The sequence below is a fragment of the Ambystoma mexicanum genome, chromosome 9, assembly GCF_040938575.1.
Source record: "Ambystoma mexicanum isolate Mex_15411 chromosome 9, UKY_AmexF1_1, whole genome shotgun sequence".
Classification (NCBI taxonomy): domain Eukaryota; kingdom Metazoa; phylum Chordata; class Amphibia; order Caudata; family Ambystomatidae; genus Ambystoma; species Ambystoma mexicanum.
The window spans coordinates 1530431263-1530458771 of record NC_090931.1 but is presented as its reverse complement, the minus strand read 5'-3'; the positions used below and the strand labels follow the sequence as shown (position 1 = coordinate 1530458771).

At 45.4% G+C, this 27509-nt stretch overlaps 1 protein-coding gene across 1 annotated transcript in view; it reads left to right on the top strand.

Annotated features, from left to right (window-relative positions):
* Positions 1 to 9562: 9562 nt before the first annotated feature.
* Positions 9563 to 27509, top strand: part of LOC138489439 (zinc finger protein ZFP2-like) — a 147847-nt gene continuing 129900 nt past the window's right edge. The window contains exon 1 of the mRNA XM_069617160.1: positions 9563 to 9747. The gene's annotated coding sequence lies outside the window, so the exon portion shown is untranslated. The remainder of the gene's footprint in view (positions 9748 to 27509) is intronic.

The window sequence follows — 27509 nt, the reverse complement described above, 5'->3', positions numbered from 1 at the left end:
GAGGATAAACTGGAACATCCCATTTGTATTTGTTTTATTTTTGTAGCGCAGACCAGGCCCAAGGGCAACCGGGCGCATATCTTAGTAGGACATTACAGGTATGACATATCATCACAGTGGTCTGACAGATTGTAAACAAGAATATACAATTGACGTTAAAAATCGGGGCAAGAAGCAGAACGGTGGTGCCGGAGCAAAGCAGAGCTTTAACCATTGCTTACCTTTCACGAACCCTGACTCCCAGTGAGATACACTACTCCGTCCTGGAAAAGGAACTGTTAGCCATCCGCCAAGCCTTCACTAAATGGCGACATCTACTTCTGGGTGCCAGATACCCAGTCCAGGTCCGCACGGACCCTCGGAATCTTCAAATTCTACAGCCATTGGAGTGTAGGAACAGTCGTCAGGCGCGTTGGGCCTACTTCTTTGCCCAGTACCAGTTCCATGTCATTCATGTTCCCGGATCACAAAACCTGATTGCTGACGCCTTATCTCGACGTCCGGACTATGTAACTACTGAAGATAGGGCCTATCCTAAGATGTTCCCCCACATGATCTTTGTAGCTCAAGCAGTCAACTTCCTGGAAGAAATTTGACTGCAAACTCAATCCTCTGTTCTGTGGAAGGATATTTCAAGGAAGAATGAATGGAATCTAAGAGTAAGGGAAGGGTACTTATTCATGGACAATGCACTGGTCATTCCTACACAAAAGTTACAACAAAGAATAATAAACCTCTGTCATGATACCTTTCACTCCGGACACCGTGGCATCACCAATACCTTCCACCTCATACAAAGACAGTTTTGGTGGCCTAGAATGAAGACCGATGTACAGCTGTACATCCAAGCTTGTGCTATCTGTAGTCAAAATAAACATGATAACAAGAGACCGGCGGGTCTTCTTCTACAACCTATACTACCAACAAGGCCATGGGAATTCATCGCTACAGACTTCATTGTGGAATTACCACCTTCCCGAGGATACACTACCATCATGGTCACCATTGACTTGTTCACTCATATGGCTCATTTTACACCCCTGTGTAAGCTGCCATCCTCATCCAAATTAGCTGGGATATTTCTGGAACACATATTCCGTCTGCATGGACTTCCTTCCAAGATCCTATCTGATCGGGGACCTCAATATGTATCACAATTTTGGAAACATCTCTGTCGCATTTTAGGAATCCAACGCGCCCTCTCATCAGGTTATCACCCCTAAACCAACGGGGCCACAAAACGTGCTAATCATACCCTGGAACAGTATCTTCGATGTTTCACCACCAAGGTTCAGGATGACTGGTCACTTTCTGTGGCTGAATTTGCTTACAACAATTCCCATCACTCAGCACTTAAGACCAGCCCCTTTTATTGTAGCCAAGGGTTCCATTCATCGGTCTTACCCTCTGTTCTCCCTCATCCCACACCGGTACCTACTGTCGACTCCTGGATTGAAACCCTCATCAACGTACACCAGGAGGCCAAGGAACACTTAGAGAAGGCCAGAACACAGACTAAGAGATATGCGGATTCCAAAAGAAGACCAGGGCCTTCTTATGCAATTGGTGATCAGGTCTGGTTATCCTCAAAATGACTACCCCAACACCTACGGCCAAACAAATTGGCCCCCCGGTACTATGGTCCATTTCCCATCAAGGAAATTATAAATCCAGTCTCATACCGGCTAAAACTACCAGACTCCTGGAAGAAAATCCACCCAGTTTTTCACACATCCTTATTAAAACCCTACATCCAGTCCTCCCGGAAATCCTGCAGACCCCCTCCTCTGCTAGTCGACAACCAACTGGAATATGTCCCGAATATGCGACTCCAGGTATAAACGGGGTCAGCTTCAATACCTGGTTGAATGGAGCGGATATCCTCCTAGTGAAAGAACGTGGGAACCACTTTCTAATATCAAGGCCCCTCGACTGCTCAGAAGATTTCACCTCATACACCCGGACAAGCCTGGAGGAACGGGTCTTCGGAGGAGGCATGCTATCATGACCTACAGAACACGCCCCTTTTGGGCTTCCTGGTCCTTGTCACAACGAGGCCTGCACTCCCTGGTACTCCCAACATGGCCATCCAGCGTGAAACCCCTTCCTCGCTCTACACGTTGGACATAGCGTATTCTATTAATAGACCACGCCTTCCGCGGCTCTGCGCCTCTCAATGCTATTCTATAGTAGCGACCAGACATGTGCTCCGTTGCTCGCGGTATTGCTTCCCTGATTCTGTCCATTTTAACTCCATTCCTAGCTCTCCTCCTTTTCCTCTTACTTCCTGGACTCATGTGCTGTGTAGTGCACTTCTTCGCTTCCCGGATTCCTGGATCATTGCATCCCGGAACTTTGAACGCACGCTGGAGTCGGAAGAGACTCCTGCAGCCTTATTCAAGACCAGGTCTGTCCGCAAGAAGACATCGACCAAGAAATCCAGTAAAGACCGGATTCAGGTGAGAAGGGGGGAACTCCGTGACAATATCTGGACTCAGCACCCTTGAGGACCCTAGATGCAAACACAACAATGCTCTCCACTTTGTTGTCTCTTTCTAAAGTACAACTCCTAGCCCTGCCCCACTCGTATCTGTCACTACATGTGTCTCATTCTTAGTGTCAAAACATGCCAAAATTGGTGAACTTGAGATAGCCTTCTTAAGCTCAACACATTCCTGTTCACACATCGCTCTCCATTCAAATTTTACATGCTTTTTGCTCAGTGCCCTAATATTTTTGCAACCATCAGAAAACATCCTTATTAACTTGGAGTAATATTCAATTACTCCTAAAAATCATAATATTCTGTGCTTATCTTTTGGAGGTTCAAGTTCAACAATGGAAGCCACAACACTTTCCTTGGGTTAGACGATCTCTCCAGTAAGTGTTTGCCCTGGATAATCAATTGCCGGTAGTCTGAAACAGCATTTAATCCTCTGTAGCGTGAGACCTGCGCCACACAATCTTCCGAACACTACATTCCATTTTTCATCATGTTCCTCCACAGTTTCCACATCACCAATATGTCATCTTGATAAAAGATTGCACCGTCTACTTCACCATGTATTGCTTTCATAACACATTTATAGATGGCTGCTACCGAAACAAGGCCAAATGGCATTCTTTTGAATCTATATGTCCCTTTGTGAGTAATAACTGCAGTGAGGTCTCGAGTCAGGATGCAACAATACCTGGTGGTAAGCGGAGGCAAGGTTGAAAGTGGTGAATACTCTAGCACCTGCTGTGAGACTTACGACTTCCCCCATATTAGGTAAGGGGAACCTATCAACTACAACACCTCTGTTAAGGGCTCTTAAATCAACACACAAACAAGCACTGCCACTGGCCTTCCGAACAACTACCACTGGGGAACACCATTTAGATGCTTCCAGAGCCTCTATCATGTCTTCTGAATCGTCTCTGAATCTTTTTAGGCACATGTTCCCGCAGGGCAAGAGGAACGCATCTAAGTTTGGCCACTACCGGGATGGCATTTTTCTTGAGTCTAATCTTGTGATTATATCCCTTTAAACACCCTAAATGTTCTCTGAAAACTTTAGCATATGAGTCCCCTGGGTGAGACGAAGTTGATCCTGCCACAGCAGCTATACTTCCTGGCACCTTGGGATGAATCACAATATTCGTGGCACTCATCTGGTACCAACCCAACAAATAACCTCCTTTCACTTAGACATTCTAAAGTGGCTACAAAACACTGTACCATATCAATGTGAACACCACCATGAGCGCTTGCGTTGATAGCATGCGGACGGAAACTTGTGCTGCCAAGTGTCTCTCTTTATAATGGTGTACTCGGATCCGGAATCAGTAAGCATGCACACCCCAACACCATTTACCAGACCAATAACATCTGGCTACTTGTCCACACCCGTAGCTGCCCAACCTCACTCACAGACCAGCTGACACCATGTGCTCCCACATCTGCACATGGATCTCCCACATCGTCATATTCAACCACTTCTGTCATTTCTTTCCCGCCCCTCTGCAAGAAATGTCCTCTCCTGCCACCCTTGCCACAGGTGGCATTATGTCCCGGACACTCAGCATTGCTTGCAAAGGGAGAACTACTCCCACCACGAAAGCATTTTCTAGCGGCGGCGCTTGTATCATATCTGTTCTGTACTCCCGTCTGAGCCTGATTCTCCCCATGGTCATCCTTCGTGAGAAGAGGTTTCCCTGGAGTGAAGGTTTCTTTTTCACTGCAGTTGGTTTCTTTAATTGTGAAAGGGTCACTGCATTTGTGTGAATCGTTATGCTCCTTATTGTCCAATTCTTTCATACAGGCTCACATGTGCGCCAGTCTCTTCACAATGTCTATGACCTCCTCCAAACTGGGGTCTTCCCTGGCCCATATCTCTTCTCTTATTTTATTCTATTTAACTTTTTCTCAAGCTTTCGTCATATGACTGTCCAATGCATCGATTTGCTACCTCCCTAGGCACAGTGACACCGTTTTCAATAGATTAATCTCTGACTTGGTCCCTGGTGCTGAAATGATAGCGTTGTAAAATGAAGCTCACCTTTTTCTCAAAGTGATTATCCATTTCGTCAAGATGTTTTCCTATGGATGTGGCACTTCTTCACCCTGCCCAGCACCTTGTGCAGACGCAGATAACTCTGGGGGCTTTTGGGAATGCGCCTACCTTCAAAGCCAAGGCGGTGCATAAGGAGAGCCCTGGAGCGATCTAAGCTGACCGTTGGCCCATGGATGGCCATGGCCTAATACTGTGTCCCTTCCACGTGTCCCAACGCACCACAGGCTCACCAGGGGATGGAATAAATTGCTGCGGGAGTTTTGCCATGTTCACTTATATTTGATCCCTCTATGCAAAGAGGAAGGGTAAAAGTGCCTCAAAGTACAGAGTTAAGTGAAGCACACGACTGACCGTGTTCAGTAGCGGGCACATGTACCATTGAGCATAATAAACAGTATGAACTCCTTACCGTGTATCAGTCATTTAGGTGTCACAGGGGCGAATTCACAGCTCCTTTACCTGAAAATGACATGAAAGACCGAACACGTAGTACCCTTCTTCTGCTCCAGGACAAATCGATTCAGGTGTTTAATTAAGACAAGGCAGGCACGATCCCTACGCTCTCTGCATCAATCCAAAGAGAACAAAGTGACCGCAAACAATCCCGATGAAAGAAAGCAGATCCACCAGCAAACACAGACAGAAGGGCCTCCAAGGGGTTCAGCTCCTTCCCAAATCTCTTAAGTCTTCAACCACACCTGACACAAGGTGAGCTTTTGAAGTATTTATTTCTTAAGCAATAAGCCCCGAGCCACTGGGGCATTAACGGGTCAGGTAATGAAGCTGGGCCCATAGTTACAGGGATGAGCATAGCCCTCCTCAAATGAAAAACAGAGACAGCTTTAATGACAGACAGCTTTATCAGCACCAACATCAAACTGTAATATTATTTGAGTGCAAGGACACACACAATTACATGGATTTCCGACTATTACTTGCCCTCCTAGAATGAAAAACACAGGCAGCTTTATCTAGCATCAACATCAAACTGTGTAATTAAATATTAAGGAAATAAAAGAAGGTGGTGGGATAGCTTATTGTTGTTTAAGTGAAGCCAAACAATGGAAGACAACGTGAAATATATTGTAGAATAAAAAAAGGAAACCTTATAATTAAGAGAACAAACATGATACATAATTCTAGTGTGAATTAAATTGTACATTTCCAAGGAAGGTGAAAGAGCTATTGGCGAATTGAGGAAAGGAATTGGAGTCTGAAACAATATTTGAGAAAGTAACAGATGAGGCAGGGGTGGCACAGGGAAGAAAGCTGGATGTGGAAGGGGAAGTGTTTTCAGATGTCGGATTGATTGCGTAGTGGGAGGAGAATTTGAGAGCGTGCCATGATGCATGTTAGGGAGCATTCTCTGTTAAGGCTTATTTCCCAAACCTAGTGAGTCCCCCAGCAGCTTTGCTGGATTTTTGGGGTTTATTTTTTTCACCTGCTGAGAGTGAGACTCTTTTACTCCCACTCTCAGGCATGATTTGAGATGTACCTTTGACTTTGTATGTCTTTTACTCCATAGGGCTTCATGTGTTTTTGGTATGTGTGTTACACAGCACCCTCAGTGCAGTAACACAGGGGTGTCATAGTGACCCCCAAAACATAGACTCCATGCCCTGGGACTGACTACTGTCTCCCAGGGCATGTAAAGTCACCATTGGCTTTACTAGTCCTAAATTGTGAACAGAACCAGTACAAACCATCATATTGTGGACGTACTGGTAGGGGCAATTCGATTGCCACTGTGTCTGTTGTTCGAGGGTGCACTGTCCAGTCCCCCCTGATCAAGTTTTGGCTGGTGCAAGTGGATACTACTCTTTATATTCAACCGCAAATATATTCCTATGGGATTTTTCTATTGTTCGAGGGCTATCAATATTTAATATAGCCTCGAACATACCGCCGGTTTATTTATTTAATATTAAATTACCGGTTGGTATTTTTTTCCAGAACTCGGTTCTAAAATGGCGTTTGTGTTCACTTCTGTGACTCTGACCAAGGTCGAGCCCTTTGTTCCACTATTTTGGCGGGCTTCTCCACAGAAGCCCTCCAAGTGGTGCCACTCTGTCTAGGTTACTTAGGAGGGGTGGAGGGGGGTTTGGGCACCCTGGACTGCATTGCCTCGGCAACCCAAGTCGCACTCCACTCTGATTGGCCCAGTGGTGAGTCGCCCGGCTCACCACTTTGCATGTGTGAGTGACAGCTAGGCTGAGTGAATGGGGGTTTTCTGCATAAAAGCAGGGCCTTTGGGACTGGAACTTCAGAAGTCGCCACAGGACCTAAGAATCCGAAGAGGGAGAAGCTGAGCCGACCTGCTACGACGACACCACCGGTGGAGCCCTGCTGAACCGAACTCACCACTTCCCGATGACAGAGAAGATCTCCCTCCAGGAGAGTCTTCTTCCCTTGATCTGGTGGGGTTAACCAGTTCCCCCCTTTTTCGCCTTCCTGGACCATCCCGTGGTCGAATTGCCCGTGCCAAGCACCCCGGCAACTGGATAACCACATTTCACCACTACCGCAAATAAAAGGGTAGTACCTTTTAATCGGAGAACTCCGCGGCTGGTTTCTTCCCTGGCAGTGCAACGACCTTCTGCTTTCCTCCACGTCGAGATCACCTCTTCCTCTGGACGACGCCGCGACTTGCACCTGCTGCCAGGAACAACTGCCCCCGCTGGAGGATTCTCTCCACTCTCAAGGTACTGTGTCCGCCTGGCCTCCCTTACAACGGTCTGTGTGGGGTGTCCCGTAAATCCTCACCTTTCCATCTGGGTTGACCCTAGGCTGGCTAACGAAACTTTTCTGAACTGATCCAACTCCTTTCTGAACTATCTGCAAAGCCTCTTTAAAGTGCATTTCCACTGTGGTACTTTGGTGAGATTTCGCCCTGCTCTCTCCAAGAGTGGGCCTGGCCTATGAACCTTTTGCTCCACTGTGGACCCTGCCTTTTCTGCCTTCTTATAATCTTCTAGAAGTGTTGTTATCGTGTGTTTCTAAACTCTGCCTTTCCTCCCCCCTATTTTAACGAATTGTTGGAGTGCCATCTAACGTTACGCGCTCACCTCTGTCTGCAAATAAGTGGTGTTTAACTTAGACTTGTCTAGTAATTCCAATAGGGGAGTGTGTATACTTACAGTGACTGTGTTTTTGACTTAAGATATTAGTGCTGGTGTGGTTCTTACAAGTGTGTTTTACTTTATAAATAAATAATAATATACTTTCATACCAAATGCTCTGGTCAGTGTTTGCTTGTGCTATAGTATCTTTTTGTACCTAATGTGTATACTCTATATACTGCCTAACTCTTCTTGAGGGAAGTCTGACTGCTCAGCCACAGCTCCAAGGTAAATCTGTGTGGCGCAGACTGCTACCAAGTGGGTTTACTGCCAATACCTGTAGTGTTGATCTTTTTGGAGTGTTCCCAAAGGGAACTGCATAGGATTCTGCCTAACAATGCAAGATGGAGGAGCACTTCAAGCCTTCATTGTCTTGTGGCTGCCAATAACATTCTATGGAAGAAGCATTGCCATGTCTTATAACAGCCAAGGGGTTCAAGTCCAGCATTCGACAGTAGCTGTACAGAGTGATTAGTATACATTCCTTTCAGGTGCACACATTGAGTGGTTTTTGGCATAAAGTTGCCGAGAGTATTTTTCTCTAAAGGCTTTTTGGAATACCAGATTTGTTCAGTGGCTACTTCCTATTTTTTTTGCCCACGTGGAGCAACAAAGAAACCAGGAGCATCTGCTGGAAGTTTGGATAGGTATTGTAGAAGTGAATCAACTGGACAGTCGGGTGCACGAGGCATGGCATGAGGCATGGCACGAGGCATGGCATGAGGCATGGCACGAGGCATGGGGCATGGCACGAGGCATGAGGCATGGCACGAAGCATGAGGCATGGCACGAGGCATGGCACGAGGCATGAGGCATGGCACGAGGCATGGCACGAGGCATGGTACGAAGCATGAGGCATGGCACGAGGCATGAGTCATGACACGAGGCATGAGTCATGGCATGAGGCATGGCACGAAGCACGAGGCATGGCACGAGGCATGGCACGAGGCACGAGGCATGGCACGAGGCATGGCACGAGGCATGAGGCATGGCACGAGGCATGGTACGAAGCATGAGGCATGGCACGAGGCATGAGTCATGACATGAGGCATGGCACGAAGCACGAGGCATGGCACGAGGCATGGCACGAGGCATGAGGCATGGCACGAGGCATGGCATACATACGGCCACAGAGATCGCTGTAGTGCCTTTCAACAAGAGGATGATGGTTTTTAGTTAATTCCTTAGAAGTTAAGCTGGCATTTTCATCAGTAATCACAGTGAAAGCATGATCACCGCCACGACGGGCAAAATGTATCTGGCTATCAAACCAGACCTTGAATTGCAGAGCATCTGGAGAGTTAAGGTGCAAAACGACAGAAGTGCGTAATTTTAAAAGGTTCATGTGAGCGATTGCAGTTATGTGAACAGCAGGTCTTTACCAGATCCTCGTAATCGTTTAATAATGCGTACAAACACATTATTGGCTCTTAAACAATCCTGGTTGTGCATTTTATTGATATTGCGACTGAAAGAGGGATTGTTCAGATGCCGATTAATGCCAGACCAGAAAGATATGAGGCTCTGGGGCTGATACTCTGTGCCGGACACAGTACGGACTTCTGCATAAAAATGACAAAGAAGGTTGGCTAAAGAAATTATACTTTCAGTTTCAAATGATGGCGAAAGGCCTTTTTCACGAAGCCAACCCTTAAAAGTGTCATCTGCCCATTTGGTGGCTAAACTGTGTTTTTGCCTCAGTCTTATTTAATTTAATGGCATCTGACTCTGTGCTGCCTGCAGTGGCATGTCTCTTTGCTGGAGGTGACACACTAGTAAAAATAGAGGAAGTACTGGGCTGTATCATGGAACGTTGTCTGTCTTCAGTTTCTGTTCCTGGATCCTCAAGTCACTCCTCTAATGACTCAGTGCCAAACTCAGTGCCAAACAGATTGAAATGGGTTAGAGATGGGAGAGAAACGCCATAACTGTGGTTCGGAATGCTATGCTGGTTTGACGAGGGTCGAAAAATGCGTGTTGCCAGCTTGAAACAATGGTGGTTTTCAACTGATGGTGTCAGCTTCGCATGGAAGGGGAAGGAACTTTGTGAGAAGTGCCGCACGGGGCAGGAGGTAAGGGATTCATGGTCGGGTAATGCCTGCCTTTGCGCCAATGGCATGCGCGTTTACATAACTTGTGGTGACATGCGGGGTACTAAATATACAATAAGAGGCCTCCTACTCCAACAGCTCCACTAACAGTCACTTACATAGCCACAGATCCCTTCTTAAACCATGCACAGAACCTAGAATGTTAACAGATTCCCCTGGAGACAGGATAAACAATCCATTACAAACCCACCACAAGTGTGCAGCACCACCTGGACTGAATGTAAACACACCATGTTACGCATAGCTGTAAATACACCCACAGCAGTTGCATCCACATTAAAATGTAGACACCCAACACATCTCCCTCCTTATACTTACATGCAAGAACTAAAGCCAAAATGAAGAAATGATTAGAATGTAATGGCCTAACACCAATGCACTGCATTACCACGGCCGGGAGAGTCCGGGTGTCAGGGTGCTGCTGGCGGCCAAGGCACGCATGGAGCGTGGAAACGAGAATATGGAAGACAGGGGTAAATGCAGAGGGACCACACAGGAGCATAACTCGGCCAAGGTGAGAAGTGGGGGTAGGAAAACGGGCCGTGCGTGAGTGTGTGAGGGGGCGGCTGTCATGTAGCTGTTTAAGTGCTGATGGTGGACATCCCTACTGGCTTACAGACAAGAGTTGGACAGAGCTAGGAGTGGCAGTGGCCAGAGGAAGAGTTCCTGATGGCCTGGCCAAGAAGGACGCAGGAATGCCAGGCAACTAACACCCATTAGTGCCCAGAGCTCTTTCCTCCTGATGGGTGGACTTCCTTCAATGTTCCAAAAAGGGGGTTCTGAACTCATTTCCAGTGAAGGTGTCTGTGTTTTAGATCCTGTGTCGTTTTTAAGAAACTAATCTGTGAACTTTTAAATCGCATTTAATGATACACAATCCGCAGTCATTTTGTGAACTTTGGTGTGTACAAATATGTGTACTGTGGTTGCATAGATTACATAATCTCTTGCTTGTGGCCACGTAGTGATAGCTGAACCTCAACAGTTGTAATACATTATCTTTTGGGCAGAAATAAACAGGCAAGATTCCTATTATTCCTTTGATCCCCCCTCCCTCAATTCTCTGAGTGCACTCATTACATGCTGTTGGACTTCAGTGAGTCCCTGAAAGAGGAGGCCACCAAAGAGTGCATTACAGGGTACACACACCAGTCTTGCAATCTCCACTTCCCAAGCTAGCAAAAAAGAAATCCACTTTTTGGATTATTTTGGGATTGCTTCGGCCTTGTTTTCAAGCTTTGGATTTGTTTGCCTTTATTTAGGATTTTGGGGGGATTTTTTCCAAGCAAGGATTTATTTGTCTTGGGTTGGAGGATTTATTTTGGATGTTTACCGACTTGTTTCTCAGTAAAAGCAATCCAGTAACACTATAGGCACATATATTTACTGGATTTACATGTTGGGAAAATAATGTCAGCCTAGTTTCAACATTGGTTGCCGTTATTTAGGATTTTAATGTGGTAAAACATTTCACAGAGTTTAGGTTTTATTTATTTTGCATTTTATTGGTGCAAATGAAAAGTTCCACTGCACTTAACTTATTTGTCCAGCAAATAATTTCCAGTCGCTAACCTTCAGAGTATACGGATTTTCAGCAATAGGTAGAAGACATGGCTAACATCTCGGCCAGCCCATCGCCTCTCGCACCTCCTGACTCGCTAGATGGTGCCAGCCCTTCTCCTACCTGGCAACCGGTACAGTACCCCTCCACTGTGGCCCTCTGTATACAACCCCCCGCTGTATATCTATTCTGTTGTCTACCTCTGTAAAGTGCTCCATTATGCATCTATATTGTTGTCTACCTCTGTAAAGCGCTCCATTATGCATCTGTATTGTTCTCTACCTCTGTAAAGCGCTCCATTGCTTCTGGAAGTCAGGTCCGCACTCAGTAAATACAATAATAATACTTAAGACATCTATTGTTACACTGCAAATCACTAAATCAGAGAAGAGCTGCCTACCTTTCCCCTCTCGGGATGGGCTCTTCGGTTCTGGAAGAAGACGTCTGGTGGAACCGACTACTGTCTGGGGAAAATGCTAAATGGACCAACACTGCAGCAAAACATCTGACCATTGCCTTCAGCAAAATCAATCGGCAAGCTAACCAAAGTCCTGTAGGCTGCAAGCACGCGAAATCTCATCTCTTCAGAGATACTCTAACGTTTACTTCCTCCTTGTAAAAATCACAAAGTGATTGAACACAAGTGATAAAAAAATAATAATAATAATAATACAATAGGAATTGCACTCTATCCTTTGTCTTGTAGGTCATTGCATGTGTGCAGTTGCTTCTCTGCAAGATAAAGCTAATGATTTATTTTTACCTATGGGTGTAATCAGATTGCATTCTTTTCAAACAAAATTTGTATGCGTCAAATTGGAAAGGATGTTTTCATTTAAAAAATAAGACAATTCAAATCTTCATGTCACACCGTTACAGTTCTTTTGATTTAATATTTATTTTCCTTTCATAAAACATATTTGGTAGAGGTTAACATTTATTTTACTTACCATCCTGGGTACTTGAATACATAAATAGCACAGTTCTATGTAAAGCAATTTTTTTGACTCCCCACTTTAATTTAAAGAAGCTGTCAGTAGTAGAATGCACAATGAAGAAATTGTGACAACACTTTGGGCCTCATTCCGAGATTGGAGGTAGTCATGGCGCTATTTGCGCCATGACTGCCTCCAATAACGGTACCAGCACCGGTCTGGTTCAATGGGGACTTACCGGTGTAGTCCGACCTTTGCGGGACCAGTAAGTCCCCATTGAAAAAGCCATTCCCCATTCCGATTTGAGCCCCCATAGGGCTCAATGGGAATGGGGAAGGCGCTAATAACGGTACCGCAAATTGCAGTACCGTTATTAGCTCTGAAGTCCCTTAACGGGTCCTGTCCATAACGCCTGGTCAGACCAGGCGTTAAAGGAGGGACCCGCTAAGGGACCTCGTAGTAGTCATTAAGGACTCCGCCCATGACTTAGCCCCATTCATTACAGCCTTCATTAACTCATCCTTTGAAACAGGTATTGTCCCGGACAACCTTAAAGACGCCTGGGTGATCCTGCTACTAAAAAACCTTCCCTTGACCCAAGCATACCCACGAACCTCCGACCTATTACTACAGTACCATTTCTGCTGAAGATACTGGACCGTGCAGCTTACCTGCAGATCCAAAACTACCTTGAATCAAACAATCTGTTAGGTCTACGACAATCCGGATTTCGGCCCAGACATGGGACCGAAACGGCTCTATTAGACCTAAAAACCCAGATCGAAGTCCTGAAGGACAAGGGCAAATTAGCAATGCTATTACTCCTCGACCATTCTGCCGTATTTGATTTGGTTAACCACCAGATCCTTTGCAGGCACCTCCACTCTGCTGCCAACTTCTCTCCCTCCGCAGCGGCCTGGATCAAATCCTTCCTGAGCAACAGATCTATGAGGGTCTTTGCACCTTCCGCTGCCGCAGTTCCCTCCCCTATTCATTGCGGTGTTCCTCAGGGTTCTTGCGTGTCACCTACTCTTTACAATATCTTTACGAAACCACTCTTTGATGTGCTTGATTATCTGGGTGTCTCCTACACCAACTATGCGGACGACACCCAGATACTCATTCCCATCTCTGGTGATTATCTTGCTGACACCAAGGCCCTCAATGACGTCTACTTGGTCATCCAAGCCTGGATGGCCCAGCACCAGCTATGTCTGAACGACGATAAGACGGAGCTACTTATCCTGGGCACATCACAACGCCTGAGCAAACTTGAGCCATCCTATCAGTCATTCATCATAGACGGCAACTCCATACAAGTCTCGAAAGACACTAAAACACTAGGCTTTTACCTGGATTCCACCTTATCCTTGCCAAGACAAACTAATGCAGTCAGGTCCACCTCTGCCTACACGTGCAAACTCATTTCAGCCTGCAGACCATTCCTCACCACCCACAATAGCGTCACACTAGCGAGAACACTTATCATGGCAAAAATAGATTACTGCAGTGCTCTATATTTAGGCACCAGCCTAGAAAACCTGTCCAAACTCCAAACCACCCAGAACAATGCAATTCGAGCGGCCCTGAACATCCTTCGTAACCACCACATCTCAGAAGCCAGAACTAGCCTAAAGTGGTTACCCGTGAAGCAGAGAATTTCCCTAAAAACGCTTGCCCTCACGCACAAATGTGTAGCCAACAAGGCTCCGATCTATCTCTGCAGTCGGCTTTTGGGCCACTCCACTGCCCGTCCACTAAGAATTGCTCAGTCTCACTGCCTTACTATCCCTAGGTTTAAGCTCCAAAAAGCAGGAGGCACTAGCTTCCCTGGGCTAGCCTCCAAACTTTGGAACACCCTCCCCGCTGCCATCAGAGCTGAAGACTCCTTCAACACCTTCAAGAATAAAACCAAATCTTGGCTCTTTGACCAGCAATAGTTGTGTTAGACATCTGTCCTACTTACTCAGCCCGCCTGTTCCCCTGCACGATTTCCGGTCTGCTACCTTCCCAACTACTTCAGGGATACTTCCTCTGCGGAGCCTAGGGACACTGTACCATGTGTAATATTTGTAATTATTAAGATTGTTATTATGCTGTATTGGTATACTTTTATTGTAATCTATCTGCCTGTATGTTCTTTTCTTGCAACCCTGTACAAATTGTGCCCTGATGCCCCCGGGCCTGATGGTCTGCTCGTTATAAATAAACAAATACAAATACAAATACAGAGCATGAGTGGAACGTTGGGGGAGGGGAGGAGTCCAGCGCGGACAAAAACATGGGAACAAAGTCTAGAAACAAACCAGGTGCCTTATCAGCCAAGGATAGCACGGTAAAGGACAAAGTCGTGATAGGGCTTAGTGATCCCCCAAGTTTTGAAAAGCGCATAATTCAAGCTATGGTGCACACTTCAGCATCAGTGCACCATAAAGAAAAGTTAAATACGCTGAAATTGCTTGCATGGAAGACCATAGAAAAGGCGGGGAAATCATCTTACCCTGCAAATGCGGCGACAACCATCCAACGCAGTGATGAAGCCGAGCATCCTGAACACAAGCGTCCAGAGAAGAAGGGCCATCCGCTCGTCCAGTCTCCTATAGATCAGGCCTGTGACGCGAGAGAAAGCCTCTCGACTGCAGTACCGACAGAGAGGAAAGAGTTGCGTGATCATGATACGTCGCCTGGAAACCAGCAAAGCGAGGATCCTCCGAGACAAGCTCACGAGACGGGAGCTGAGGGCCGCCTGGTGCAGTCCATCTGGGCTCCCTCTCCGAGCCCGCCAGGAAACGAGGCTCATTCACAAAACACGGGCATCAGCGATATGGGGCTGAACATGGATATGTCCCCCAAAAAAGCCCCAATAAAAGTAACAACAGTAGGTGAAACCTGGGAGCCAGCATCCTCCATAGACCAAATATGTAATAAGCCGGGCCAGAGTCCAACAGATGCACGCCGGAATTACATCGCGATAGCAGATCAGGTAATTTGAGAACTGTCCCAGCTGAACGTGAAATTGGTGAGGCCGCAAATTGATATTAGATCCAGGATTTCAAACCATGAGAAGCTGCCTACGGTGGAAAGATGGTGAATGGACATTGCCAACCGCTCTAACGAAAGTTTGACCTATCAAAGGTCTCAAGACAAGCGAGCATTGGATAACCTGAAAAGAGCCAGAAAAGACGCAAGTTTGGAGAGGGAATTTAGCCACTCGCAGAAATGAGCGAAACCTGGTGTGTCAATGGTGAACGAAGCTTCACAGGCCCGAAATCAGCAACAGGCGGTGGTAGATGGATGCCTCCAATTTGATTCAACGTCATGTGCAACCACCACCGATTCTGATTCAGAAAGCACAGTCTTCCAAAATAGAAAAGACAAAGGTACTCATCGTCATTTGCTTAAAGGACGCAAACTGCCCGTGAATAGTGCCATGATAATTGAAAAAGTGGTTAATAACCTGCGCCCTATCCTAATGTCATCGACAACGATCGCAGTCGCTCCTCTAACAAAGCTATATGAACAATTAAATGAGTCCTGCAAAGATCAGAATACAAGGAACAAGACCGCAAAATGAGTACTCGCAGATCTCAAGGCCATAATGAATGGGGGCAGATCCCCTCTCTTCGATTCAGATCGACACAACAATTCCTCATAGGACATCAGGACTGCTGGGACTAAAGACTGCGCCCTTGAAATTGCAAGTTACAGGAAGGGAACTAAGCGAATCTTCACAACAAGTCGAGAACATCGAACTTGAACCCACTAAGTGGCTGAACCTCAATGACAAGAAGAAGGAGCAGGCCAACAGCAGTAGTAACATCGATAGTGATAAGATGTTGGCCCCGCCACAAGAGGTTCTAGCGTTGAAAACAGACGCGGGACAGATGATAGTGAGCTTACCTCGCAATCCTGTAGATTGTGAGATCATTGAGATTGCACAGTCTCCCAGCTCCTCCGATGCAAATCGAATGTCTTCTGTTCCATTGTCGATCACAAACAATCATACCAATGGAAATGAAAAAAATCAACCCCTGAGCAAACCTGCAGCAGATAAAGAAAAGATGAATGAGCAGGATTGGTTTGAGATCTTCTAAAAACCAGAATCATCAAATAGACTAAAAAAAGATAAAAAACCGGCCAATGAAGTTGTCAAGCAAGGGAAATGTAAACAGAAGACAAAAAATATGGTTGCTCTGAAAAAGAAAAATGCAAAAAATTCAGCAAAATCTGTCAACATACAGAACGTCAGATGAAAACTTAGATAAAACAAAAGCTCAAAAGAAGAGTTAGACGATCATGAGGTGAGGAAAGAGATCTGTAAGGAACCTTCGGCCCCCGTCTGTGATGCCGCAAAAGACAGAATATTACCCAAAAGTGTAATAAGAATAATAGAGTCACCTCACAAAGCACCGGAGGCCCCTAACAGCGATCCTATATGCCCCAGCCCTGAGGTAAAAAGATTATACACAATGGAAGAAAAATTATAGCGAATTTTGGCAAAAAAGGATCTGGAGCATCCAAAGCAAACAATGAACAAGGCTGATGAGCCTACATCAATACGTGAAAAATGGTTGAACGAAGATAGCCTACAACCCAGCCAAAGAGCTCAAAACTTATCACGGAATCAAAAAATGAATGAGAGAAAGATAATATCGGGCACAGATTGCACAGGCCAGCAAGCAATGACCACAATCCCGAACTACAGAATTCTGATAGAAAGAATTGAAGTAAAAAAGCACAATTAACCAATAAATCGAATCTGATATTCCAGCTCTTCAAAGTGATTCCTGCCCTAAAGGCTGTGCAAAGTGGTGAAATCGAAACAGTGCAATTTATTGACAACTTTGGGAATGCCCGAGCTCTGTTATATATTGCCTCACTGAAAGTGGTTCTGAAAATCATGATGAGCGTAAGATCGATAATGGAGGAGGGCTTCCAAGTGTATGAAGTTGACAATGTTCTAACTCCATCGCCAACTGGAGCCCATCAGAAGACTAAGCAACTGAGCAGAAAAATAAAATGGACAAGGCAACAACGATCGCATCAGAGTCTAAGTCTCCAACGAAAGCGGTAGCCGCGCCAAGCACCGACTCGGAAATAAAAGAAATTGAAATTACTGTAACAAATGCATTGGCCTCTACAGCAGTAAGTGGATCAATAACAAAAATGAGTTCCAATAGCGATGGGGATTGTAGTTGGTCTTGCTTAGCAAAGACCTTAAACGGCCCAGAGGAAAGTTAACGCCAAAAGAATAACACAAACATTTCTTTTGCTTCCTGGAACACCCGTGGTCATGCCCACCTAATAGCGCAGCCGGCTGAAGAGCTCCGATCATGTGACATAATATGCTTCCAGGAGACTTGGCTGTCACACTGCCCCTGTATTGAAGGGTTTGAGGCCGCAATGACTCCTGCAGTGATCCCAAAGAAAGGTCGTCCTATGTCAGGCCAGCTAATCCTAGTAAAGAGAACAAGTGGCTTTCGTATCAAAACAAACAAGAACCACTCGCCATACATACAATATGTAAAACTAGAGGCCGTCAGCTCGACAACTCAATCGATAAAAGAGGTGCACATGTTCAATTTGTACTGGAATCACTTAAACCCCAATCACGAAATGCTAATGGATAAATTGCTGGATCTGGTGGACCTTGTGCAGGTGGAGTCGCCATCTGCCAACATTGTGATTTGTGGAGACTTTAATCTGAAATTCATTGAGATCAGTTCACCCAAAGTAAAAAAAGTAAAATCAACAAAGAAAGAGCTAAAAATGGCGCAAAGATGGTTGGACAAAATGAGTGATTGGCCAATGAACAAGTTGAATGGGAACACAAGTGGCGACATGCCCCCAGCCACGACATGGGAGAGGGGAAACCAAAGAGCAATAATTGATGATTTCTTTATGTCTTAGACGATGGCCGCCGAGATCACTACCTTAAAAGTCTCAAAGACACCCACAAAGTGACCACAATCTACTAAGGCTCACATGGAACCAAGGGAAGTTCCTAACCAATCAAGTTTGGAACCAAGATATTGCACTTGAACCTAGTAGGACCTGTCTACGAATGAATAATCAAGACATAATGGCCTTAGTTGATCAAATAAGTCCTTAGCTGGGAAGTGCCATTGTTCCGGTGACGGAATACAAAGATTTCATGGAGATTTTCAGGATTAAAGGAGCTGGCCAGGGTAAACCAATATACAAGAAACATATATTTAACTGTCAGGTGGCGCAAAAGAAACGAGAACTACGAAAAAATTGCAGGAGAGTAAAAAGGGAGAATAGAGAAAACAAAAATCAATGTATAAAGTCTCTCAAAAACACTTACAAAAATTGGTTAAAATCACACAGAGCCATAATGGAACAATTTGAGGCTGAAAGCATCTTAAAGGCTCTAGCACAAAAGAACACCAGAAGCTTCTGGTCCATAATTAATGAACTTGAAAATCCATTGCGAGCTGTGATGAAGAATATGGTCAACGAATCTCAGTGGGTCGATCATTACAACCAACTTTTTGAGAAGAAAACAGGGTTTAGCAGCCCACACCTCCCCATTCAACAATCATGGGACTTAACTTTTCGAATTAGAGGAAATCAAGAATTGCATTCAAAACTGCAGCTCTTCGCAAGCCGCAGGGCCTGATGTCCTGTCAAATTACATGCTGAAGTGCAACCTAGAGGAATGGTCAGAGTTCTGTCACATTCTGTACCAGAACATAAAACAAGAGGCCAGAATTCCCATCACGTGGAAGGAGGGGATCATAGTCCCAATATTTAAAAAAGGGTGCCGAACCGAGCCAACTAACTATCGGCCGATCGCCTTGCTAGACGTGGTGGGAAAGATCTTCGCCTGTTTACTCCTGAAGAAACTATCTAACTGGATAAACTTGGAAAAAGCCATTGATAAAAGACAAACGTGGTTTGTTAAAAGAGTGGGGTGCAGCTTGAATCTGTTCATACTGAACATGATAAAAATAGAAGCAATTAGGAATGGCCGAAAAATCTACCTAGCTTTCATTGATCTGGCCCAGGCCTTTGACGGCGTGGACTGAGAAATCCTATGGGCAAAGATTTCAAAAGGGGCTGTCCTGTAAGTTTAATCTTGGCCATCAAAGAACTATACTCCAAAACAAAAGTGAAGATCCGCCTGGACAACGATGGTCATCTCTCGAAGGCAAATCCAACGGCCCATGGCGTAAAACAAGGGTGCCCCTTAGGTGCTACGATGTTCAACTTTTATATCTCCGAGGTTGGAGACGCGATAGAGGGAGTGAGATCAGTACCTCCAAAGTTGAACGGCAAGCACATAAGTTGGATACTCTATGCGGATGACATAGTTCTACTGGACTTGACCCCGATAGGGTTGCAAAGTAAAATAAATGCCCTTAAAACATACATGGATGAAATAGGGCTAGAAATTAATGCAGAAAAATTGGAAATTTTGACCCTTGAAAATCTGAAGGCCAGATCTTCAAAAAAGAAGAAATTTAACCGGACCCTGGGAGGCCTCAGACTAAGGCAAGCCGACTCTTGCAAATACTTGGGAACATACATCAGCCCAAGTATAAGTGATGAGCCCATGGTAACGTTTATCCTAAGCAAGTGTAAACAACTAACAGCCCAAGCGACCGTCATATAGCGAAGATACGGACAAGTCTCGTATAAAGCTGTGATAAACTTCTACAAAAGTAAAGTAATTCCATCATCAACCCTTGGGGCAGAATGGATGTTTGGCTGCTCTAGCAAGATCTGGGCCCGATGCGAAGGAACGTTTTGGAAGCAAATACTTCAAATCCCCCAAAGCTGCCCCACTGCCTGTGTCCTATACGAAGTCAGCATGTCGTCCTTGAATGCAAGAATAACATGGAATATGCTGACCCTGTACCGCAAAACACTTGGAAAGTGCATTCCTCAATTCAACATAATAACTGAGAAGGGTCCAATGGGAAACCAACTCCCATTGCAAAAATGGAGACAAACATGCAGAGAAATTCTGGCCCACATAGGATCTGACGAAAAAACGCTACTAAATAATCCAAATCTCGTGAAAAGAAAAGTGCTCGAACTAGATTGGATCGAGACCTATGAGAAGAGAAGATCCCAGAAAGGCACGAGAAACTCTCCCCCTGAAGCAAAGCAACTGAACGGAGTACCACATTACATGGAAATGTTTCCATGTAAACACTTAAGGCGAAACTACCTGAAATTCAGGCTGAATCTCTATGAGACGAGAGAAATCCAAGGCTACAGAAGAAAACTGCTGGGAAGAGACTCCAAATGCCGATTCTGTAATACAGAAGAGGAAACCTTGAAACACTTAGTTTTGTTTTGCCATGACTTAAAAACACAAAGATCTAAATATTTGGATCGAGAACTAAGTATGACATCGACATTAAGTGCTGAAGAATGGTGGGCAAAAATGCATTGTAGTGCAAACAAACAATTGATAATTGCTCTCACGCAATTCTTGAAACACCTCGAAAGTAGACTGTTGGAAGTCCAATAACGAATATCGAGATTGAAACGTGAAGCATGAACATTGCCTCCACCATCAGAGATGAAACTCAGAATGGGGTGCCTTTAGTTGGTGTCCGTAGCACAGTAGCCGGTGAAGCGATAGGCTGCTGTGCACTAGAGTGAATTTTACCGCTGTTTTTATATTGTAGGTATGGTGTTCTCTTTTTCAAAAGTTTGTAATAAACTAAATGAAAATTTTAAAAATTAAAAAAATAAAAATGGATTCACTCCTTCTTATCCAATAGAGTCTCGGCCGTTGGTTGTGGTGAGGCCTCATCAGAGTATGCCCCTATCTCATCTGGGGTACCCCAGGGTGCTCTTCTGTCTCCAGCATGTGATCAGCTGGAGGACACAGATATCTGTTTTAGGAACTATGCTGATGATGCCCAGCTTTTGTTGAGATTGGAGGGCATTTATGAACAGGATTCTGCCAGACTGAACGATGGATGGTTGAGCACTGGATGTGCCTTAACAATTTTAATTCTGAAATTCTCCTCTTTGGCTCTCCCTATCAGAGATCAACATTGGATTGCAGATATAAATCATGATGCACAAGCAAGTAATATCATTCCCAACACACAATACCACCTGAAACTCCGAAGGAACATTAGGATCTTTAATCTCAGAGAGGAATTGTGAAACATTGTCCAGGGCCACTGTCCTATCAAGAATGGATTATTGCAATGCCCTTTTGGGGGATGACTGTAACAAGAACCTTCACGGATTGCAAGTTGTACAGAATAATGCAGTTCAGATGATAAAACAAGTTCCACCAGGCAAGCATATTATTACACACTGCAAGTCCCTCGAATGGCTCCCTATAAAAGCCAGAATTCAATTTAAAATGTCTACTATTGTTCACAAGGCAGTCTACGGCACAGCTCCAGATTACCTAAAGAAAATTTAAGGGCCTGATTGTCAAGGAGGTGTTAATTACTGAAAAAGTATTATAAAGGCTTTCCGGTAATTACCGAAAAAGTTATAAAAAGGTTTCTCGACATTTTTGGTAATGAACACCTATTCTTAAGTATGTGCATTTTACAGAGGGTGCACAGAAATCACCACTTTTGTAACCTCTGTACCGGTTGCTAGGATTGGCTGAAAACCAACCTATCAACCAGCATTTTCTGAAAACACGTATTTGCATGGCTATTCTGGTGGGACTCCTCCACAATAGCGACAGACTGAAATACAAAATACACCTTTTAGTACAATATGATAAAATCTATTAATGAATACAATCAAATAAAAACAATGAATCAAGTACATACATGATACATAGAAAGAGAAAAACAAAAGAAGAAAATCATTTCACATTTTAGAATAAGCATTCTAGATCAAATTCTCCTATTGAGCTTATCCATCCCTATTGCCAAGGAGAGCAACTTCTTTCAACATTCTGATGCCCTCAGTAGTTAGAAAGAAAGATCTCATTTCCTGCATTTCGTCTTTCCCACATGGCTTCCGTCTCTCTAGCTCAGCCTTCGCTATAAAAAAGCAGCAAGTGCCGGGCATTCTACACGTATGTGCTTTACTGTATGGCCAGCATCCATCCTCTTACAATTGCCCACATATACGCAAACTTAGTTCCACATCAAATCCACTCTAGCTCTTCCACATTTCAACAGAATGGGTAATGCACATTGCTCAATGCGAATCCCACAATGTGATGCTTTGTTGTACATAGCAGACTATAGATCTTCATAAAAATCTGCGTGCATAGGAAAATCAAGAGAAATCACGCACCATTGAAACCAAGCTTGAAGAGACCGTAGGCCAAGTTTAAAGCATAGTGATGCTATCGGGACAGATAAAGGGAGATTAAGCATTTTATTCAAAAGCCTACCTTCAAATTCCTCCCAAGACATCCCACAGCTAGAAGGCTCAATTTCAGACACAAATAAAACCTGTGGCACTACTTTCCTAATATAGAATCTTATTAAAGGCTTTATAGAAAATTTACAAAACCTAGGATGAATTTTTTTCATTTGATAAATCAACGGAGGACCCGCGTTCCCTTTGTTTGGATGCTTGATAAACTGGATAACGTTTGATTTCTTCTGATAATAAGCAAATCAGTTTTTCCAGCTTATCCGGCCAGGGCCGTAAGCAGCCTCTGTAGAGCATTGTTGCCACCGCCCACACTGACTATGGCAGATATGCGATTTACAAATAAAAATCAGCAAAAACATATCACATTGAAGAGAGGGTCCCCGGAATGGTCCTCATGTCCACCATGTGCATGTCAGCCTGAACGATAAGAAACGAGAGATGCCCCTAGCGGTTTGGCCAACCACTGGGTGAACCAGCATTCTCTTAGACAACCATTCAAACCCTATCCAGCTGATGTCTTCATGGAGACAGGTGCCTCATCACTAGATCAGGTTAACTGATAATAACAACCAACCGTGCTGACGTCGCTAGTAACAACATGACATAACAACGTTAGTCACGAAGTAAACTCGCACGCCTGCACAAAGTCACGAGGACACACATGCACACACAAAGAACATGCTTACACCATTCTGTAGATAGAGGACAGACATATATACATACTGTCAAAAACTTTTCTTTTTACTAGCCAAACACAGAAACCCAAGAGAACAAAGCACACATGGAACTCGCTTGCAACCGCTTCATCGCAACTAACCATGAGGAACTACGGGGACATATAAAGAACCTCTAAGGCCCGGATCATGACTAATATATAAAGAAATACTAGAACAGATAGGGGAACCTTAGAAGGACTGTAGTGAATTTGCATGAAGCCATAGGCCGCAAAATATGGAAGAAGAGATGCAGACTCTACCGCGCGAAGCACAGAGCCAGTGTTCACAGCCAAGGACAAGGGCTGGTGGAAAATTCTTGATTTCCAAGGCAGTGAGCCACATGCGAAATACAGAATAAAATTCTCAATAATCGTGGTCCTCGCACACGTGACCCAGCCGAGCCGAACAATGGCCTTATACTCATGGTGGGAAGAGGAGCTGTTCCCAGCGTAGCAGACAAGACGGATGCATGCATTGTTCACAGAACATTGCAACCTGCAGGCACTTTCCCAGGCTAGGTGGCTATATCAGTGGCAACAATGAGGAAACACAGTCCTTCCCATTACATTGAAAAGGTACACCAAGCACTGTAAACAGAACAGGGTCCCTGGCCTGGGGAGACCCGCTCCAGCCAATCCAGAGGCCCCAACCTGGGGGTGGTGCATAATGTTGCAGGGGCCAATGGTTATCGTGCGCCCCTGAAACAAAGTAATAGATCGTTTTTGGGGAAGTCTCAGGCGAAACCATCTAACATGGGAAGACCAATGGAACAACTCCCATGGGGGATTTCCATAGGTGGTATCACCCGAGCTACCCAATGGTTACAGCCCTTAGGTTCTTAGGTTTTTGGGATGGGTTGGTGGTTGTGACGTCACTAATAAACAAAACCAGGTGACGCAGACTCAGGAGCTATGATTACTGGAGATTTTAGTGTTTCCTGTATGATCTCTGTCTTTTGGACAATAAAGACGGTTTATTTGCCCGATGGCTGAGTTCTCCGTTATTGCCAGGTGGAAGGGTTTGGCCGGGCCCCAAATGCTCTGCTAACTTGTGACATTATTGGTACAAACACCCCCTGTCCTCTGGTACACTGTTACAAAGTGGTAGCAGAGGACTACGTTCCGTCTCCACAAAACCGTCTCTTCCCATTGCAACACATGGAGGGCTGTGAGGTGACCCACAGAGACCGAGAATCCCACAGAAGTTGCACCCCGTGAAGAGGCCATCAGGAGCCGACTTGGAGAAAATCCTGCCCACTGTCTGTGGGACACCCAGTAGACTAGAAGGGGGAGAGCAGGTGCTGAGCGACGTCAGCTGATCATGGAGTGTAAGTATAGACTCAGCCATATGGCAAATGGGGAAATGGTGAACAGATGTTGGGTGTGGGGGGGGTGTTTAATATTGTTGGGGTGGGAAGACGCAGAGGTGGATGTTAACTGTCCATGGTGAGGGAACATTCGATCTTAAAGGCGATCAGTTTCGGCAATCGGCATAGGTGATAGGCTTGTGTGTAAATATTGGATTTCCTGTGGGTTGGGCATTGTAGCTCGGGTCATGGATGACAGTATCCCTGTGCATAGGGCTTAGCAATTGAAGGAAGCTTCAATATCGGAAGGTGTTCTTCTGGTTAAATCTCCCTGAGGCATTTTATCTACAAAGCGACACTGTAGGTACAGATTGAGCATGTGAAGTATTGATATCCCCTGTTAGGAGGCAGGACGACAGACATGGATATATGTTGTTTGTATTTCTTGGGGTCTCGGTGTCATTGGGAAATATTGTGGTCAATTCTGCGAGTGGGTGGGTATCAGGGATTTTTTTCTCTCTTTCTTTCTGCATTATAGAGGTGACGTCACCAGTAACCTTTGTGTTTTGGGGCGGTGCACGGAAGGCGCATGCGCAAGATTGGTGGGTGTGCCTACAAAGGTGCAGAGTTGCAGTAGGGTGGAGTGCGGAGCATCCCCAGGGCATTGATCGATTTTTGTGGTTTAAACTGTTACTTGAACATTTGGTACGAAGCAAAATAAAGTGAACTTATTTGATTACAGTGGAAGTGTCGAAAACCCTGACTTGGGGGTCAAGTAAGTTTCAAAGTAATATACTGTGGCAAAACCATGGGTGAGGGACCCCTACAGCACATGTGCAAGTCCCTTCTGCAATATATGGACAACATCTTAAATATAGCATGGAATGGACACAAAGCAAAGAGGGTAAACTGCCTAAGCCATGGCCAAAAGGAGGGAGCTTCTCCAAATGTGTGCAGCAACCACTACACATACAAGGTTTACAAGGGGAAGACGTTGAGCAAGCGAATGCTATGTTCAAACTGTAGAAAATGTTCCAGGACAATGGAGGGTATGTGGTGCAGCATCACTGGATGCTGAACCCAGGAAACCGCAGGTGAAAAACCCTCGGCCCCTACTCCGCATACCGAAAACGAGAGCGAAGGCACAGCAGCGGGGGTACAGGGATTATATCCAGCAAGGGAATTAAGAGCAGCGGCGGGGTATACAAATCCAATATTTGCACCTTCAGCATACAACAAGAAGGCTGGGCAGGACGAGACTGGATTAGTGGTTGAGGGAGCTGAAAGTGTAGGAGGCGAAAAGAGAGAGCGCAGCGAGATCCATGCACACATAAAAGAGAATGACATTGGGATAGGAGGAAGAAAGGAGGAACCAGATAATATAGTTCCCAATGAGTGGGTAGGCAGACAAATATTACTCAAACTAGACAGGAAGGTATCTCCTTAGAGAGCGACTGCGCAGAGAATGCTGCAAGGAAAGTGCAAGTAAAGTTGGGTTTAGCACATTTTAGTGACAGCGAGGAAGGAGAGGAGCAGGAGAGACAAGAGTGAAACCGGGGCAGTAGAGTTAGCAGAGCAACCCCGCTACTAGACAGAGACGACATCGCATCCTCCATGAGGGGGGAATGCGCAAGTGCGAATGACGTAGAAGAAGGGCGGCAGGAAGGTGCAGTGTTAAGGAGGCCTAGCTTCCATGACAACTTTGACCGTGAAGGTCCGATGATGATTTAGTAGGGAGCGAGCATGAGAGAGTAGAGAGATCTTTCCACCATCATCAAGGGTAGAACCCGGAGAGAGACACAGTGTAGGGATAGGACAAGACTAAGGGAGACAGGGGTGAAGGGTCATAGCACTCTAGGGACATCTTGTGCAGAGCAGACAGCGTTACCCCATACACGCTAAAGCTCAGAGACCTCCTAGCCTGAAGGAAGGGAGAATTGGGGAGGACGTTTACTGCCACCCAAGACGCAGGGAGACAGGGTGGAAAGACTGCACTGACTCAATGCCCACTATTAGAGAAGGGGGGGGCAGCCTCAAAACATGACATGTATGAGAAACCAGACAGTGTCTCACCCACTAGTCATCATGGATCTGTCATCCAGGTGGCCAGGACACGGCCATCGCTTTTGGATCCAGTTCCTGGGGGAGGAGCAGTGCGGGAGAACCACCTGGGTGAGGGGTCTTTGGGAGTGGGAGTGTGACACTGGATGGTGAGACACGGTATCCCCTTCCTTATAATACCTTTACCCCATCCTACCAAGTAGGATATTTAGGAACTCCAACCCCCTCTCCCCTTGACAACACAAACACTTTCTCACAGACAGCCTAATATGAGAGAAAACAGACTAACACCTGAGCAGTATACCTGATGTTGACCAATACAATGGTCAGGCAAGGTCAGGCAATTACTAATCATCACACACACCTGACTTCCATTAAGCTTTGCCACATGGATAAAAGGCGGAGCACAAGAGCACACTCTGAGTGAGGCAAAGCACATGAGGAGAAACAGAAGGGGATTGCAAGGAGGGAGGTTCCCTTGACCTTCTTGACAAGGAACCGTTGCTTTCATGAGCCCTCGAGATTGGGAAGCGCAAGACCAGGAAAACAGGCTGAAGAACCCTGCATTGTTTGTCGGAGATACCCGGGGCCCTCCCGCGTCAAGAATCAAGACAGCGAGAATTACCCGCTGTGGTACTGTCCTTGGCTCTAAGAACAAAGCAGCGTCAGTGAAATCAACAGAGCCGGTGAGTTGGTGAGACCGATACAAGACCGGTCTGTGCTGAAGCCAAGGCTGCAAGCGGCAACATTGTATGGCAAGCACTGGAACAAACATTGTTTAAAATACATGTGAT